The 18,177-nt window shown below is 40.2% G+C and overlaps 1 long non-coding RNA gene across 1 annotated transcript; it reads right to left on the bottom strand.

Annotated features, from left to right (window-relative positions):
- Nucleotides 1-632: 632 nt before the first annotated feature.
- On the bottom strand, nt 633-16,525 carry LOC130173271 (uncharacterized). Its single transcript, XR_008828390.1, has 3 exons — nt 16,422-16,525; nt 14,279-14,381; nt 633-803 (listed from the first exon to the last, which is right to left on the bottom strand). It is a non-coding gene; the product is annotated as an uncharacterized LOC130173271 (long non-coding RNA).
- Nucleotides 16,526-18,177: the final 1,652 nt, after the last annotated feature.

Here is an 18,177-nt window from a genome sequence, read left to right as displayed (position 1 = left end):
TCAGAAAAACTGTTTTTGAATTTGCATGACTTAAGCTAGGGCTGATGAAAAATCTGCCGAGGTGTTGCTTGCAGATGCTGCTGTGCAGCTCCTGCATGTAGACTGTTAGTCTGCAATATCCACAGTGTTGCTGTAGTGACATGTTTCAATGAAAACAAAGCCACGGCAATTCTTCATTTCATGCTCTGATGACAGCAGATAACCCCTGAAACATTGCAGTGCTTTGTTTTCAAGCAACCTCTGTTTTACCTTCAGACAGAGCCAGTTGGTTCCCCATGTGTCCAGGCTTTGTGCTAAGCTAAGTGTCTATAAAGCAATAGCTTTGCATTTACTGTTCAGCTATGTGAGTGGTATCAATCTTCTTACTCAGCTTTTGGCAAAAAACATATCTCCCAAAATGTCAAACAGTTCTTTTGATGAACAAATCTAAGTCACAAGATGTTTATGCACAACATATTTGCCAAACATTATCTGACATGTTTCAATTGTTTTCCTACATTGTTACATCCAATGTTTTGTTAAGTGTGTTGTGTTTTTTTAGACACTGGGTTAATGGAGAGAAAGATCACAGCCTTTATTAAATATCTAAAACTTCATCTGTGACCTGACACCTCCCTAAGACCGTACCTGTCCTCTGAAAAACATTGTAACTGAACATCAACCTGGCAGCGTTTACTTTCCCCTCAAAGCGTATCGAGCAAAACAAATTATTGATGTATAAAGAGAGTTTCTAGGAGACACTGTTGCACACGTTCCTCTTTGTCAGTGATGCAGGTGTTGAGGAACAACGAAGATTACAGCAGCTGAAAGAAGACAGTGAAACCCATAAAAAACCACACAGACACACACTCTTTTCATTGCACGGTCATATTCAAATCAATGCTCATCTAGGATGTGAAGAATTAGTGACTAATTGAGGACTTGCATGTATGCTCATACGTACTGAGCACCGGCAGACAATCCGAGGATGTGTCTCCAGCTGCTGAATCTACTCTGACAGTTAAGTGTCTGTATTCAGAACCTGAGTGAAAAACCAGAGGAGGAAGACTCCCTCATTCAGCGTTATTGCCAAGTGCTTGACAGGCATTATCTCTCCTGAAACTACATGAGGCATCTCAGCTATTGAAATGCAAATTTGAAAAACACTACCGCGATGGAAAACATCAGCATATTTCTCATATCAAAGCTGGGAGGATGGAGGACTGTGTGATATTGTTGCAATCCAACTGTTCTCAGCCCTGAGGAACAGTGATGCGAACTAAATCAGTGGACAACAAACCCACTCCTCTATAGAGCGTGGGACTGCCACATGCAACAGTACGATAAGGTCTCTCTCTCTCTCTCTCTTTTTTTTTCCTTTTTTACAAGAATAGTCAGTGCTTTCCTTTAATTGCATCTAATGTCAAGGTGAGAGAGGGATGGAGAAACAAGAAGCAGCAGAAGTAGGGACAAAAAAACATAGTGATGAGGTCAAAGAAAATAAATCCTCACACACAGTCCTCCTGAGAGGATTTAATCTCTTTCTAAAATACGTGACTGCAAAATACTCATTATGCTAAATGAAAACACAATAATTACATGCACAGTTTGCTATGACATTATTTACACTCAAATGACTTTAATCATTCATCATTTTTGGTGGAAAACAAAATGCTTTAGGCATTTCAATGTGAGCAGGACTTGCTGCTCTTTGTCGCAGAAGCATATACGCAATTATGCACACTGAGAATTAACAAGTGGAATCAGCCGATGAAGCTTTGAATTCCCATTTTCCTGCCTTTCCATCTCCATATGAACAGTGCTGCCAATGTTATGCATAATGAATTATTCAAGATATGTGTGTGTATGTAAATGATAGGAGATAGTTATGATAATTGAATAAAGGTGGAGGACCTTCAGTGTGATTGTAACTGATGTGAGGGAAGGGACAATTGCTTTTCCTTGCACAACTCAACATATTCATATGCTCATTATTGAAATTCACTCCCCCTTTTTTTGAATGCACATATCACCCCCCTCGAAAACACTCATGCACGCACAGACATCCAGTATGCTTAATTGCATTTGTGCATAAATGTTTGTATATGCTATCATTCAATTACTCACAGTAGCTGACTTATTTAGTTTAGAGGAACTGAGAAGGTATCATGTGTGATTGTGTGGTGTGTTAGAGAGAGAGGAGATGAATGTGTGCATGTGGAAAAAGGTTTCTTGTTACTGTGACACTCAGATTGACCTTAGTGTCCCCCACAGTGAGAGATGCAGGGGGTGCAGGAGGGAACTGCCTACCAGGACAGAGACAGCTGAAAAAAGGCAGCAGATCATCCAGGCTGCAACCACCAGTATGACAACTGTGTGGAGATTAGTTAAAAAATGAATTAATTTTTCCCATAGAAGATGTTGCGTGACTCACACTTCTACGACTTGGGTCAGCATCAAACTCTCCTGGTTGAATAATCAGTGTAACAAGAATGTGTTTTCTTTGACAAGAGGTTAGACACGACTCACAAGAAGCATCTTGGCAAGAAGCAAACATCCAATCACCAAGCTTAAATTCTGTTATGTAAGTCAATAATGGCAGAAAAGGGCTAAAGATGATGGTGTTGAGTTTTCTTTTAAGGAAAAAAAACAACAAAAAAAAACGCCTGTAACTTAAGTCAGTTTACTTTTCAATTTTAGGTCTCTGAACCAACTGCAGCATTGTAGCAATTTGCTCCTGCTCTGATTGATTTCTTCTCCATAGCAACAGCGGCCGTGGCTCATGGGTATTGTGTGTTGTTTATTGGGTAAATGTGTGTAAACTGGTGCTGGAAACATCTTGTATATTTCAGTTTGAGCAGCCATAAAAATATACTGGGTTTCAGTGTAAACATGAGAAAGCTTCAATAAAGAGCTGGAACAAGCTGTACAGAATGTAAACATTATGATAGTGTCAAACAGAGTGGAATAACACGATTTGAACAACCTTAGGGGAAACAGGTGGAGTGTGTTCAATAAACAACCGGAAAACAAACCCTTTTTTTGATGTAGTATTACAATACAAAAGACATGACAGACTTAGACAATGACGGATGTGTCACAGCCTACAGACATTAAGACAAAATCAATTTATGACAAAAATATAGCTACAGTGAAGGTATTGGTGGGTACAAGTTGAGCTAATGAAGTGTAAGATAAAATGTGTGGGTAGGTGAGGTGTTGTATATGCTTGGGGTTAGCACTATATGTGTAAATGCGTGTATGTGAGGGAGTGGAAGGGAGGATTAAAAAGTTAGGGCAAAGAAAAAAGAGAAAAAGAAAGAAAGAACAAAAAGAAATTGTTCCATGTCATTTTCTTCTTTGTCAGTTTCCATCACTTTCGGTGCAATCAAAGACATCACGCGCTGCTGAATTCACATCAAATGTAATAAACAGGATCATGAAACTAGATTTAAATCTTTTCATGATGGTGAGAGTTTATCCACTCCACCATGAGGAAACTCCTGCTGTGGCAGCCAAAACCAATGTTACAGTATTGCTCTAAACCACATTAGCACCAAATCGATAACAACACCGAGTCGGTTCATGGTGTAGCTCTGAAGAAGTGCCTGCAGCTTACAGGTAATGTGGGGGGGTGGGGGGGATTCAGCGGATGCAGAGTGGGGCAGGGGGACGTCAAACAGCTTCTCAGGGGAGTGTTGACAAATCCCCAGATATTGATTGGATGGAGGAGCTTCTGGACACATTCGTCCAAACTGATCACCTCAAAGCCTGAGTGAAACACTGCAGACTGCAAGCAGAAGGGGAAACTGCAGGGATATTAAATGTTGTGACAAAGACATATGTACTGGGAAGAGAAAGCATGTGTCTCTCTAACAGTCTTATTGCTACTGGGTTTACTGTACACAGCAATGTGCAGCGCCAGATGACTGATTGCACTGTGAAGGTTTATGGTTGCTGCAATTGGATCGTGTGTGTGTGCGTGTGTGTGTGTGTGTGTGTATTGTCCATCTCATCAGTGAGATACAGATCTGTTTGTATTGACATAGTAAAAAAAACTGCATCCTCGTCAGCAATACTCAGCAAGACAGTTAATCACCACCCTGACGACCTGGATGCTCCCGTCCTCCGGGGTTCAATACATGCACGCACACACATAGACACACGTATGTATATACATGTATGTCTAGACTGTGTGGAGGGATGATCCCATTGCATAGCACTACACCAAACTGCCAAATCAAGATGAAAGGAATTTCAGAGTTTACGAAGACTTATAGTTGTTGTGACCTCGGCTGAATAGAAAATGATGGGTTTACTTAATGCTTATGTTGATAATGACTTTACTTTAGTTTGAGGTCCCACAAACTCCAGTGCTTTATGTGTAAAACTAATTACAGTTACTGTAAAGTTAACCATATTTCCCTCTCTTTAAAGCGGCTATAATCTATGTCTTCTTTTCTAATAACACGCATCAAAAACCAATGTTAAAACATTTCTACAGCTTCCTTCAAGCTTTGTTGTAAGTTTCAGCTAATTGTTTAGCGTTTTAGCGAAGCTCACACAGTTAGCCACTAGCTTGCTAACATTGTAGATCATTTAGCAGCTAGAGCCACATATTTCCTTTAGGAGCTGGTGGAGAACAAAAACAGAGCTAAAACAGAGCAAATATTTGACTTGCATTCGTCAGGTGGCCAGAAACAAGACACCATATGAATGATAACGTTGCTTTAAAACTGCTGGGTGTGTAAAATAAGCAACTGTTTGCTAAAATGATTTCCATATCAACTGATAACAGTTGATAATATATTAATTTACAGTTTCTGTTGCTCAAAAAAATCTGTCATTGAGGGTTTTTTTTTTTCTGACCTCATTAAAACCAGATTTGTACAAAACTATTTCAATGGTGACTGATTGTTTAGTTCAAAAACTAAACTTGCACATTTGATGAAAGGTACATTCAGAAATGAGCATAACATGCCATTCTTACTCCAAATAAGGATAAAAAAGGAAGGAATGTTTTCCATAAAGTCATTCACCGACATAGATGTACAATTTATCTTATATAGTGACTTTACTCAAGTTTGGGACCAATTAGACTCCACATAGATCCAGTACCTTCTTAAAAAACTCCAAGAGCAAAAATCCAGAAATACTTATTGTTTAGGATCTGAGAGGGGTAGTGCTGCTATTGTATTAACACCAATAAAAGATATTGAGATCCACGGTACTTAACCATGTTTTATATCATTTTATGTTCATAATATCAGCTCAAAATCTCTTCTAACTAGGAAAAGTCATGAAAATATAGAGGTATGAAAGCAGTGTTAAGTGTAATTTGTTAGCGAATAAAGACAGCCCAGGGCCTCCAGGACCCCAGACACAGCATAGGATCGAAGTGTACAACTATTTGTGATAAATGTGAGGCAGGTAAAGGAACCCCGACTCATTGTTTCTGATCTTGCCCTAAATTTAAAAAATTTTGGAAGTACATATTTCAATTGCTTTGTGTCATTATTGGGAAACAAATCAACCCAGACTGTGTTCTTGTTGTTATGGGTTGCTCTGAAAGCCCTCTTTACCCAGCTGCCTAAATTTTTTGTATGGTTAGAGCTAAAAGAATTACTTTGAGAGAATGGAAATCTACGTTGTCTCCTCGTTTTAAGAGGTGGCTCAATGACGCGGTTTCTGTCTTTATTTTGAGGTGCTCCTCATTTGACTCATATTGTAATTTTATTAAGATCTGAGGTCCCTTTATCGTTTTTATTGATTTTGTCAGAAACAAATGGATGGTTGCAACTAAGGAGTGTATGTTTATTTATGTAGTCCTCTGGCTACTGTTTATTTGAACTGCCCTTTCAATCATACTCTTTGTATTCCTGGACGGTGACAATGAACAGAGAACTTCAGCTCTATAAGGACACTGGACAATGGAGATACAGGATTTCTCTTTTGTCAATGGTTGTTTTTGTTTTAAGTTTGTATATATATTTCATACAGCTCAATAAAAGTGCACCTCATTGGGTAGATTTGAGGTGAACTCTTGCTGTATTGACTGTGTCTGACCATTAGGTGGCAATGGTTTTCTTTCCTGTGCATTGAGAGAATTTTGGTGTTTCCACATTTTCAGTGCTCTGTGTGTGTGTGTGTGTGTGTGTGTGTGTGTGTGTGTGTGTGTGTTTCGTCATCCATACATTACCAAGCATGCAGACCGATAGCATGGTGCCTATAGGCTGACACAACAAAGGAAAAGCCATCGTAAAGAGTCTCTGTAATGGCTACAATGATCGGACAAAGGCCAGTCAGGTGCAATGATTCATAATAACATGGAGTCAGAAAAATGATTTTTAGACCAAAATGCAATTTAGAATTTTGTATGAAAATGGTGGAATGATAGAAAATGATATGATAAAGCATGGAGCCTATAGATCAATAATAATATGCGTTATTCTTGTAGTTGCTGCCCTCTTAATATCATTATGTGCTGTGATTCAGTTAGTGTTACACTCTTTATACTAATAGATCCCTCTGGTGAGCTCACAGGTATTTTATGGTCACCTATTGATCGTGCAATTAGCGGCACAGCGGGGTCCACCCACTTCATGTCCAGTTGAGAATAATGGTTATTGAGTGAGCTGTCAATGGTAAAGAAGGACATTGACCAGAGGAACGTAGTGGTGGTGGTGATGGTGATGTTGACGTTGGTGAATGGGGGGGTGGGGGGTGGGGCAGTGCAGCTGCGGCAGCAACAGCAGCCGCAGCTTTCCTGACCTTCACCTTGCTTCCACACCAGTTCGCTGATTTGATAAGACAAATCAGCAGCCATGGTGACCTCCACCTGTGACCACCGAGCCACCCATCTCTCCACCTCAATCTGACCCTTTATCACGTGAAGCTTGGAAATGGGGTCCTGTGTTTCAGTGCAGAAATAGGTCCATCCATTAGGCCGACTATCCTTCATCCTGAGGGTGATGATGCAATTTGAGAGCAATGCAATCATTTCACATGATCTAATCTTAGAGTACAACCACGGGATTAAAGTGGTCCCTCAGGCCAGTTCTCATTTTTATACGTTTCTGTTGTCGATAAAACAAGCTCGGTAGCTTCATATTGGTGTGTTTCTGTTCCTAAAGCTTGAATCAAACACCTTGTACATGAAAGGGCTGAACCTCGACCCAAGAGGATCAAAGATGTGAGTTCTGAGACTGTAACTTGCTTCAATAGTAGATGCTTAGCAAAAAAAAAAAAAAAGGAAAAAAATAAATTTGTTAAGTGTTGATGGAGTATGTCCACTGTTTGCTTAATTGCCTCGAACTTAATGACCAAATTAAACTGTGACATACAGTTCAAAAAAATCTAAATCTTAAGAAATCTAATAAATGTGTCAGTGTTTGATACACAGTGAAAGATCTGTATGTTGCATGCAGGTTTCACAGGATTTTGTAAAGCAGATGAACAAGTGGAAACAAATTCTCCTGGGACTCCTGAGAAGCAGAGAGGGTGGGAGCATAATGGAGGTCAGATTTGACAGGATTATAGTGACCGCAGATGTTTGAGGGAAGAAGAAAATGAGAGCAGAGGACACAACGGACCACATATTAAGCCAAGAGACAAGCAATAAGCAACCAATGGCTCCTTTAGATACTAATTTAATCTTATTACAGTGCATGAACTATAACGTCAAGGTGAAGCAGAGATGACAGAATTCAAATGAGACACAACGAACAACTAAAACCTGCATTAACTGAGTTCTTCTTGGAGGCAGCGCAACAAGCTGTAAACACAACACTGACATATTATCAGCTTGACAGTGGAGCATTTTAAGTAGGGACTATAATTTTATGTATAAGTAACAAAATGATCAAAGTCCAAAGGTTCACTTGTTTTTGTTTTGGAGCTTTCAAAAACATCTTATGGTCCCCGCTCAGGACTTTCAACTGCAGCCAAAGGCTAGTAAGTGGACCATTGACTATTGCTTTTGTTTTTTACTTATTTAAGGAATATTAAACCTTCCCATAAATTAAGAATCAAACAAAATAAAACAAAAATATAATAATCTTTTGGGTCATTATTTTGGTCTTCTGGCCCTAAACTAATAATTGCAGCTCAAAGTACAGGATGGAACATTCAGTAGCTATAATACACACGATTTATATCCCTCCCCAACTGTGTCCTGCCACCTTTGGCCACAATAAAAACACAATTAAATGACATGTCACACCCATCTCCACAAACATAACCATCTCTATCCAGTAACTTCCTTTTCAACTGCCCAGGGGACAGCTGGGCAAACACTGACCCATATCTGCCTCATTCCCCACGACCCCTTAAGCCGACCTCACCCCCACCAGCTACCCATTTAGGCCCCCACACTCCCTCCCTCGTTCCCTCAGTTGGCCCCTTAGTTCAAGCGGCCCACCTCACCAGCCAAGCAACTGGACCTGATGCCCACCCAGGTCTGTGGTCCCTCAGCGGGAGCAATGCGTGAGACTCAGGAATTCAAAACACTTAAGAGCTCGGGCAAATACAGAAGGTCGCTCCACACAAGGAGCAGGGTCAGCTTCTTTAGACAGGACCAGCTAACCAGACACTGCTGCCAGTTTTTCTTTTTCTTTCTTTCTCATAGCTGGATAAACTTTCATCCCCTTGTTCTCAGGCTAGTGCTGTTAGCTGTTACTGGCACAGTGAGGGATGGATGAGGCTAAACTGAACCATGGTTTCTCTGTCTCAATTCGTTCTCTTCTTCCATCCCTTTCTCAGTTTCGCGCGCACGCACGCACGCACGCACGCACGCACGCACGCACGCACGCCTGATTTATTCCCCCATGAGTGCACTCCTTAGCCCAGACAAGGCTCCGGCAGCCAGGCTTATATAATCTGCAGAGTACGATTTTATGTACATAATAAATTAAACTCTCATCCTTACAAAAAAAGCTGTTTGAGCATTATTGTAAAGTACTTCTTGTACGTACATGTAAGTAATGTAAGTAATAATAGCAAATCAGCTAAAAGTGGCTGAAAAACAACTGTCAGCCGGATGCGTTAGTACAACCTGATGGAGAATTAAAGCTCACAGCACTCTGTCTTTGTTCCTGTCAACTTTGCTAAATGTGAATGTTAATGATAAATAAAATTCCTCACACAGTCACAATGTTAAATTTTAACATTCAAGGCTTATCACCTAGTAATGGTAATAGTAGGTAATGCTCTCAGGTCATGTATTTTCACAATAGTTTCCTGGAAAGAAGCGTGTAATGGTTCTCATTGTAGAGAACAGGTAGACAATGTTCTGAGACACTAAACATAACAGTACCCACTCATTTAATAGTTATTGGATGTAGTTAGTAGATTGTAAACGTGGATGTTGATTTTCAGAAGAGTTTGAATAGAACTGGTAAAGTCTTCATCAAGTGAAGTAAATAACTGTTTGTTTAACATTCTGTACAGTAATCTTTCAAATTAATTTTACAGTTTTTTTTTCTTGTTTTGTTTAGTGTTGTTTAGTGACTAATAAGGTAATTACTTTGGTAAAAGAGAGTTACATTAACCATTCACAGGAATTTATAGAAAGAATACTTGAACACTGTCTCAGATTTCTCTTAAAATTATCACCAAATTACACGGTCCTTCCTGGAATAGATTATATTTATATATAACTTCCTTCCTAGGAAGTTATTATGACACTATAGACCAATAAAATAAAGTGTTACAGATGATTAAATCCATGTAACAACACATCTTTTCAACAGACAGCAGCTACAGTTTGACCATAGTTCAGTTTTGATTCAAGAAAGAGAAGCTATTCAGCAAATCAAAACAAAATAGTTCATACAATCAATAAAATGCTCCACAGGAACAATACGTCATAATTATACAACATTAACAATAACCGAATTATTGTGGTGAGATTAATTTGATTGGCTGAAGGTGATATAATCATTTTAGAGTAAAACAGATTGATCTGGATGAAATTTGGTTAACTTTAGCTAATTCATCAACCTACATAATCAGGTTGTTGATCGATTTCATCTAAATCTATTGATATTCCTCATGGCTACTTTGGATGATTTTATAGTCGGTTCCGCATTTATTTCACCCTTTGTGAGAGTCTGGACTCTGCTCTGATGCCCTGCCAGCTGCCAGCCACAGCTGATCTGAGGCCAGATCTGTTGCTCTTTGAAAAAACAGGTCCTCATGTTAGCAGCGCTCGTACCAGAAAAATATTTTACTGCATGTGTCATCCTCAGCTCACCTACTATATCTCCATCCTCCCATTATATGCTGGGAGGTAGACTCCTGCTCTGAGCATAGCAACTGCTAGAGTCACTCCAGTCCCCTGTGTGTGGCCACGCCCTGGGGTCTAATTAATACAACACACTGTGCATCCATATGGCTCACTGTGATTAAACAGATAGAGAGACGAGGGGAGATAAAGGGGGAGAGAGAGGGGACAGGATGGGGCGGGGGTGCAGGCAGGGTCTACTCTTCCATTTTTCCTTCATTGATGGATAAGAACACATTGCTGGATTCACTGTTTCCCTCTCTCTGAAACAACTGTACTCTGTTCAGGACAATGAAACAGGAGGCCGACCTTGGCACAAAGCAGCGTTATTAGACCCTGAAAAATCAATACGTAAAAACGTTTGAGTCAAAGAGACAATGAATACCATCTCTTTTTTTCCATGTAATTCGCTATGAAACAACGTTTCCTCAAGGCCAGACACAAACGTTGGAACAAAACCATGTTTGCAGACCACAATCTAAGTATGGAAAAGAGATAGGTGAGAGCTGGCGGTAATAGAGAGGGAGAGGCCCGAGGCAACAGGCAGTAAGAGATTGTAGACCAGGAGAAGAAGAAAAAACAGAGAAGATAGATGTGAGAAAACAGTGTGTGTATAGTGTTGAGCAAACCTCTAGTGATTGAAAACTCGTCTTTCTCTCTCATGTTGGTTCATACTGTTTGCTGACAGTTTTGGTTTAATTTGCCAAAGTTTTGATTAAATTCAACTTTATTGTCATTGCACACTATAAGAACTAGTTCAACAAAATTCAGTTTAGCATCTAAGCAGCGTGATTAATGTTGATATTAATACAAATGAATGTACAGAATGAACAATAAGAACAGAGAAATATAGTGAGAAGGGATTTAAATTGGGTTGATATGTACAAAAAAACAAAACAAACAAACAATAATCTAAATAAAAAATGTGAATCATGAGTGAAAACAGATATGATGTGATATGTTTGAGATGCTTTTCTCAGACATTTCTATGTCCTCCCCATGTACCACGGAGGTGATTGAGAAACAAGACTAACAGATCATTCACATATACAGATTCAAAAAGCTGAGATAACGACGGTTGCTATTCATCGGGAGTGAGATTTGGCTCTGCTGAGCTTGATAGACTCAAAACTCGCCCAGCTACACTACAGGGGAGAGTTGAGAGAGACTCAACTTTATGCAAATAGCATCTAACATTCAGGCGAGAGGCAATCGTGATCATCTTGATTTCAGCAGAAACTGAAGCACTGAGTTGTTTACCGTTCCACTCCGCTACGCAGAGGAACTTTGAACAAAATGGAGCAAAAGCTGCTCATCACTATCTTTGTATTCCCAGTTGTCCACGATGTGTCTTTCACTGGGACATATGAAAGAAGGACTGGAAACGAAATAAAACACACCACCAGAACTACAGATTCATGAGAGGCCAGATATTGCCATCTTCTTTGTATCTGTATGTGTGAATGCACCATAGCTTACAGCCATTAAGCTTATAGATACGCTAGCACAACAGTGCTTTGAGCTAAGTATACCAACATGCTCACAATGACAATGCTAACCCAGATAGCAAAATACATCCGGCCCATACTTGGGCCACATGCTTGTGTTCCTTCTGGTCTACTATATACCCAGTTCCTCAGCTCAAGTCTGACCCATATACAGCATGATTGTCAGATGGTACTTCCACATATGGACCAATTCTGGCCTACACAGAAAATCTTCTGACGGTCGGCCAACACCGGAGGAAAAACAGCCGGAGTCTGTCCAGATGTATAAGTATATGGGCCAGACTATTCGGGCCGTGGAACCAGAGAGTAAACTGGGCCAGAAGTTTAATTTTGCTATCTGGGATGCTAAGCAGGTATAATACCATATAGGCAGGTACAATTTACCATTTTTACCATCTTACTTTAGCGTGTTAGCATGCTAACATTTGCTAAATAGCACTAAAACCAGAGAACTTTGGGGTCTTTGAGTACATAGTGTGAACAAATACTTAGCCTTTACAGAAACTGTTTACTGAGGCCTCAGAGCTGCCACACTGTGAAACCACTGTGAAAGTGCTTGGGGGCTCTCTGGTGGCCTTTTTGAGCCATTTTTGCACAAATTCCTTAAGACTGCAATTCAGCAGACTGTCTTGGGGGAAAAAATGATGACATGGGAAATCCAAATAATGTATTCAATCCTCTGAGCACCACAAACAAAGTTCCAGTTCCTCTCAGTAGGAATCTCAGCTAAATATCTCAAAACCATCATTTATCTGCATGGCTAGATACAACTAGAGCTGAGAAAATACAGTTTTCCAATTTGAACTTAAAAGCATCATACACCATCTTCTCCTTCATTTTTGGTTTTACATCCTTGCATCTCTACTGCCATTCGGTGCTACCTCCGGCATCCTTCGATTTTCTCTCCTTCCTCACAGCCACCCCACATCTCCATCCTTTGCTCCCTTTGTCCCACCCTCCCTCCTTTCTTTGTCCTGCTCCACACACCACTGCTGTCGTGCGCACAGGGGATCTCTCTGCCACTCCCCCTCCCCCATGTTCTATCCTCCTCCCCCGTTTCTTTCTTGAGGCCGCTTGGGTGCGTTGTATGTGTTAACCGGTGAGTAGTCACTCAAACACTGTGTGTGCATGCGTGTGTGTCTGAATGATAAATGAAGAGAAATTTGAGGGACAGGCGGGCGGTTGTGTCACAGATGATGACTGCGTATCTGTGCATGTGAACCCTACACTCACTGCCACTGAAAAGGCCACACAATATATCTCTCAGATACATATAAATGTGTTATAAGGGCAGTGATACCTACAGCCTGCATGGTCGGCTTCTGCAGAGCGATTCCCCCGGCACACATTGCAATCACATCAGCCCTCCTTTTCTCTGAAACAGTCACTCCATTAATGCTTTCAGTGCCACGTCTCCTGTGGCCTCGGCATGTTAATGCCCACATTCTCCATCAGTCACCCTCCACCACATGACACTCCATCTTAAACTGCTGCCACAGGCAACAGCACAGGGAAGAGAGAAGTGGCAGAAATGATATTGTCTTTTTCAACCACACAAGCCTTCACACAAACGCACCCACACAGAACACAGTCATAGTCTGTGTATATTACACAACAGGCAGGAGTTCAGCTCAGTTATCTGAAGATTTTAAAACATTTTGTAAAGGTTTTCTTCATTAGTTTAATACTTTTATCCGACAACTTGCTTCTCATGGTGGCAGGCTTCCATTAAAGTTACTGTCTTACCATGCAGAGCGATTGGGGTTGAGTTTGTTGTTCAAGGACACTTCAGCATGTGGATAGGAGGAGCCAAGGATTAAACCACCAAGCCTGCAATTAGTGGACCACCCCCTCAACCTGTTGTGACTCTCCAGGTGGAATACCTAATTATATTTATATTTTATATATATTTTGATATAAAAAAATTGGTCTCCCTCGTAGTGAAATTATTAGAATTATCTAAAGTTCCTATCAGCAAAGTGAAGTATTTTACTGTCTTTCAGCTCTTTTGGGGTTTTTAACTGACGACATAACTGCTTTGGCTCGCTCTCACTGCTCTTATCAGTCTTGTTTCCAGCCACAACAGGCAGCTGACCCACTGTACAATACTGTACCGGCCACCAAATCAACAAGTCTTCCAATCTAAATGACCTATGGTCATTTCTCCGTGCCATCTGATCCTAACTGGACGTGATGCAGATGAAATTATTTCATCAAATTATTTCCGTGTTTCCCAGTGAAGATGTCCTAACATGCCACCTTGAAAAGAGGCTCGCCCTGACTCGAATTCTGCAAAGGTTTTGTGCATTTGCCCCACCCTTATAAAATATTTTTTCCCCAAGTTATATCATGTTTTAGATTTCAATCTGTGAATTTTAACCTGATTAGCAGCTAGGTGCTAGCTAGATTGTAAGACAACACTGTATAATGATAATTCATATAAACTCATTATACATATAGCAGTGTACAAATCACAATCATTTTAGCTGAGGAAATGATTAAAACTTACTTATTTTCAGAGGAAGAAATCACAAGCAGGGCAAAAAAGAAAATCTCATCTCCTCTCCTCCACTCCCACAGGTAGCATCTATCAGCAGCGTGCCACAGATAAACTGTAAGAAAACACAGATAAAAAGGAAATAACTAAAATTTTTATGATGTGACAATGCAATGCTAAAGGTTTGGTTAGGTTTATTCACGAAAACAACTTGATTAGGTTACAGTAATTAACATGTTAAGATTATAGGATGACCGTAGTCGCAGAAACACTGTTGACTGTCAGTTTGAAACAGCAAATGAAGAGCGGTCTCCCGTCTTAAAGTCAATGTTTTCATGCACCAGCTTTTGTTCTCAGCTTTACATTCAGTACACACGTGCATTGTTTCCTTTGAATATCTTATGTGTTGGTACACAACTGACTCCTGCATGGGGAAGGCAGACTATTAATAACAATGATAACTAGAGGCAAGTACAGCATACAAATACATGAATGGCAATTGCTGGAAAAAAACTGCAGACCACAAACCATCTACAGTGAAATGGGTTTGACACAATGAAATCCTTAAGGATAAGATTCCAAGTAGACTTTGAAGATATTACTTCTGTACTTAAACTTCAATTTGAATGAAACTTTGACTTGTGCGTGAGTAAGTTTTCAATGTGGTATTAAATAAAGACCATGCACATACACTGTGCATAACTAAGAATTGCTTGAATCCACACACACACACACACACACACACACACACACACACACACACACACACACACACACACACACACACACACACACACACACACACACACACACACACACACACACACACACACACACACACACACACACACACACACGGGCTGACAAGACGGTTTTGATTATTTGCGACGTGAAAGGAGGGATGTCACCTGGGAAGAGTGTTACGGCTGGGAAATCTGGAAACAGTAAAAAAAGAAGAGGGAAAAACAGGAAAAAAAAAAACAGGGGAACATCATAGGTAGGCTGGTATGAAAGTAGGCTGGTGTGACCTCTGGCCTCCCTCTCTCTTGGCTGCTCCCTTTGAGCCACTAAAAGGCGTGCGGTGTGAGAAGCCAGAAGACAGCTGCACCCCCCCCTTTTCCTCCTTTGGGCTCTCTCTGGGAAACTGAGGTCCCCTTTCTCAACTCACTTTAAATGCTGTGGGGTCAGGAGGAGCCGGGGCCCGGTTGAGGTGGTCCAGCCGGGGGTAGGGTTTCACTGTTTTACATGGCCAGTCTGGACTGTTGTGTGTGTGTGTCCATGAGAGGGAGAGAAAGGGGAGCTGCCTGTGGAGAACTACTCTGCCGTTGTCTCTTTATTAAAACTACAAATAAAGAAGAAACTCCCTGTAATGATCCCAAACATTTTCCCTCTGCCACTACAATCTCCCACAGAACACACAGCTTTCATCCCACGCAAACACACACATTTACACATCACAGCATGTATATTGTATCTGATGTTATATGTATATTGCTAAAACTGCTGTAAGGAAAAGGAGAAACTGTGAAGTCTGTCAGGAATAACACAGCAAAGTCAGTGAAATACATATTACTAAAACAAATCTCACTATTTTATTTGATATTCACAAAAATAAACATCTAACATTATAAAAGACGGCCTGAGGAAAATGTTTTCGTCAACACGCCTACACAAAAACATGAAGACATTTAGAGTTGAAGACATTTAGAGTTTTTTAACAGCCAAACCTTTAAAGAGTAACAAAGTCCACCACACATACTGATGTAGATGTCTTGAGAATTGCAGAGATGCAAGAAAACGAGAATTTTTGTAGCTGTAGCATAATTTCTATAAATTAAGATAACACTGTACTAGGCAAATTAATGTGAATTAGATTTGACAAAATATTAGGAACACTTCTCCGCATACCCCAATACACTTAAACAATTACAATTACAGCCTCCAGAATGACCATTACTACAAATCAGCCCTTTATTAAAGGTTTGGTGATCAATGGTGAACACTTCAGAAATAAGTGACTGCAGATTGTCTTTGGAGGTACATTTTGTAACTGGTGCTAGCTGTCTAAACAGTCCGTCTCATCTTGTAATACCACTTTGTTACTCAAGAGGCCATAGTGAGTCACTGTAGCATGATAGACTCATTATAAACTTACTAATAGAACTTGAGATACAGGTGAAACTGATGATCTCGCTCCAGGGCTCCTCACCTTCTGATAGTGAGTCATGTGATGCCCTTAGTTTTCTCAACCGATGTCCATCCACTGTACCATAGCATATGATGTAAGCTGCAGGAATAAAAGAAAGCACAAATTACAAACTAATTCTTACATACAGTAACAGCATTGTGCCCAATGGAAACTATTTTCAACTTTTTTTTACCAGGGAAACAGTCAATGTCCAGTCTTTGCACTGCACTCATTTTAACTTTCTATCTTGGTGTTGTAGAGGTTTCAACAGCTTAAATTGAAGAGCTCTTAAGACCTTATTAAGGCAATTAGAGAATATAATTAAAAGAAAAGAAAGAAAAATAACTGTGAAGTAAAAGAACAATGATTCAGCTACCGTTTGTCATCTTCGGGTGAGCCGTCTGGTTCTTCGTTGACAGGTTGCAAACTCTGAGCATGTCTGTTTTATAATTTCCTGGTGGGTACTCCGTTCTGTAAAATACACAAAAGTAGAAGCTAGATTTTTTTTAAGTGGTTCTTGGTTAATTTTATAATTTAATTGTCTCATAATGGTCTGAATGGTCTCACCACAATGAAATAGCTACTGTGGGGTCTACGATGAGTACACGAGTACAGTTAGGCTCACTGGCTCCACAGGCGTTTCAGCTTTCCAGTCATACCAAATGTATGTAACCCCAGGACTATATAAGGCCACACGATGCAGCAATAATCTAATACACCATTATACAATAGGGTTTAAAATAACATTTATATTGCATCAACAAATACTGCATAGTGTTTGCCCAAACTGCATGTTAATAATATAAAGTAGGCATGTCTCCAGAGGAGACCCGTCAGTACAACAGAAGCCATTTTCATTCACATATCTTCTGATGATATTTCAAGGGAAGCACTTGAAAATAACTATGCTGAATTTTCCCTCTCCAAAATTTTATTAACTTTGGAGAATTATCTTGCCCTCATGCCAAAAACCTAGCATGGCATGGTTTCTACCGATGGATTCCTTAGATCGTCTAGTTTCATATGATAACAGTATTTTCACTCTAGCTAGATGAAAGACAGTATTTTGAAGGTATTTTGAGATCGCCGGCGTCCTCCGCTGAATCTCTGAGGTCAGTCTCTTAAAACCTGCAGGGCACCCGGCCGACACACTGTCTTACAGAGGGTTAGCTGGCTAACAGTTAGCTAACGTTAGCTCACAGCCACATGTGGTCCGAGCTTGAGGCTTGCAAACTTCACTGTTTGGCACATATGCTGACCATATTTGACAAAAAGTAACAGAACCAAAATAAATACTTCTCTTCTAAGTGTTACAGTATTTTAGCAGATGTAGCTTACCTTATTTAGCGAGCTCCTGTGGCACTTAGCTCCTTCTCTCCTGCATTTCTCCTGCCTGCAGCAGCGCTCCCACTGTTCTTCCTATGTTAAGTCCTTCCTATGTTACCTGCGTTTAATGAAGTCAAATTACACCCCTCAGAAACTAGCATAAACCTAACCAAAATAATCACGAGTGAAGTTTTCTCCACAATGACAGTAACTACCACAGCAGAGACAGGTTCCGGCTATGTAAAGTGGGCGGAGACAAAAACAATCGATCACTGACTAGCAGATCAAGATCACTTTGTAAATCACTGATAAAACTTTTACCAATAAGAATGAAATAAATACTGAATGAATTAAATACTTTTTAGTATTTTAACCCTTATGACAGAACCTGAGTTCT

The sequence above is a fragment of the Seriola aureovittata genome, chromosome 1, assembly GCF_021018895.1.
Source record: "Seriola aureovittata isolate HTS-2021-v1 ecotype China chromosome 1, ASM2101889v1, whole genome shotgun sequence".
NCBI lineage: Eukaryota > Metazoa > Chordata > Actinopteri > Carangiformes > Carangidae > Seriola > Seriola aureovittata.
The sequence above is the reverse complement of the archived record's forward strand: the minus strand, read 5'-3'. Positions and strand labels throughout refer to the sequence as shown.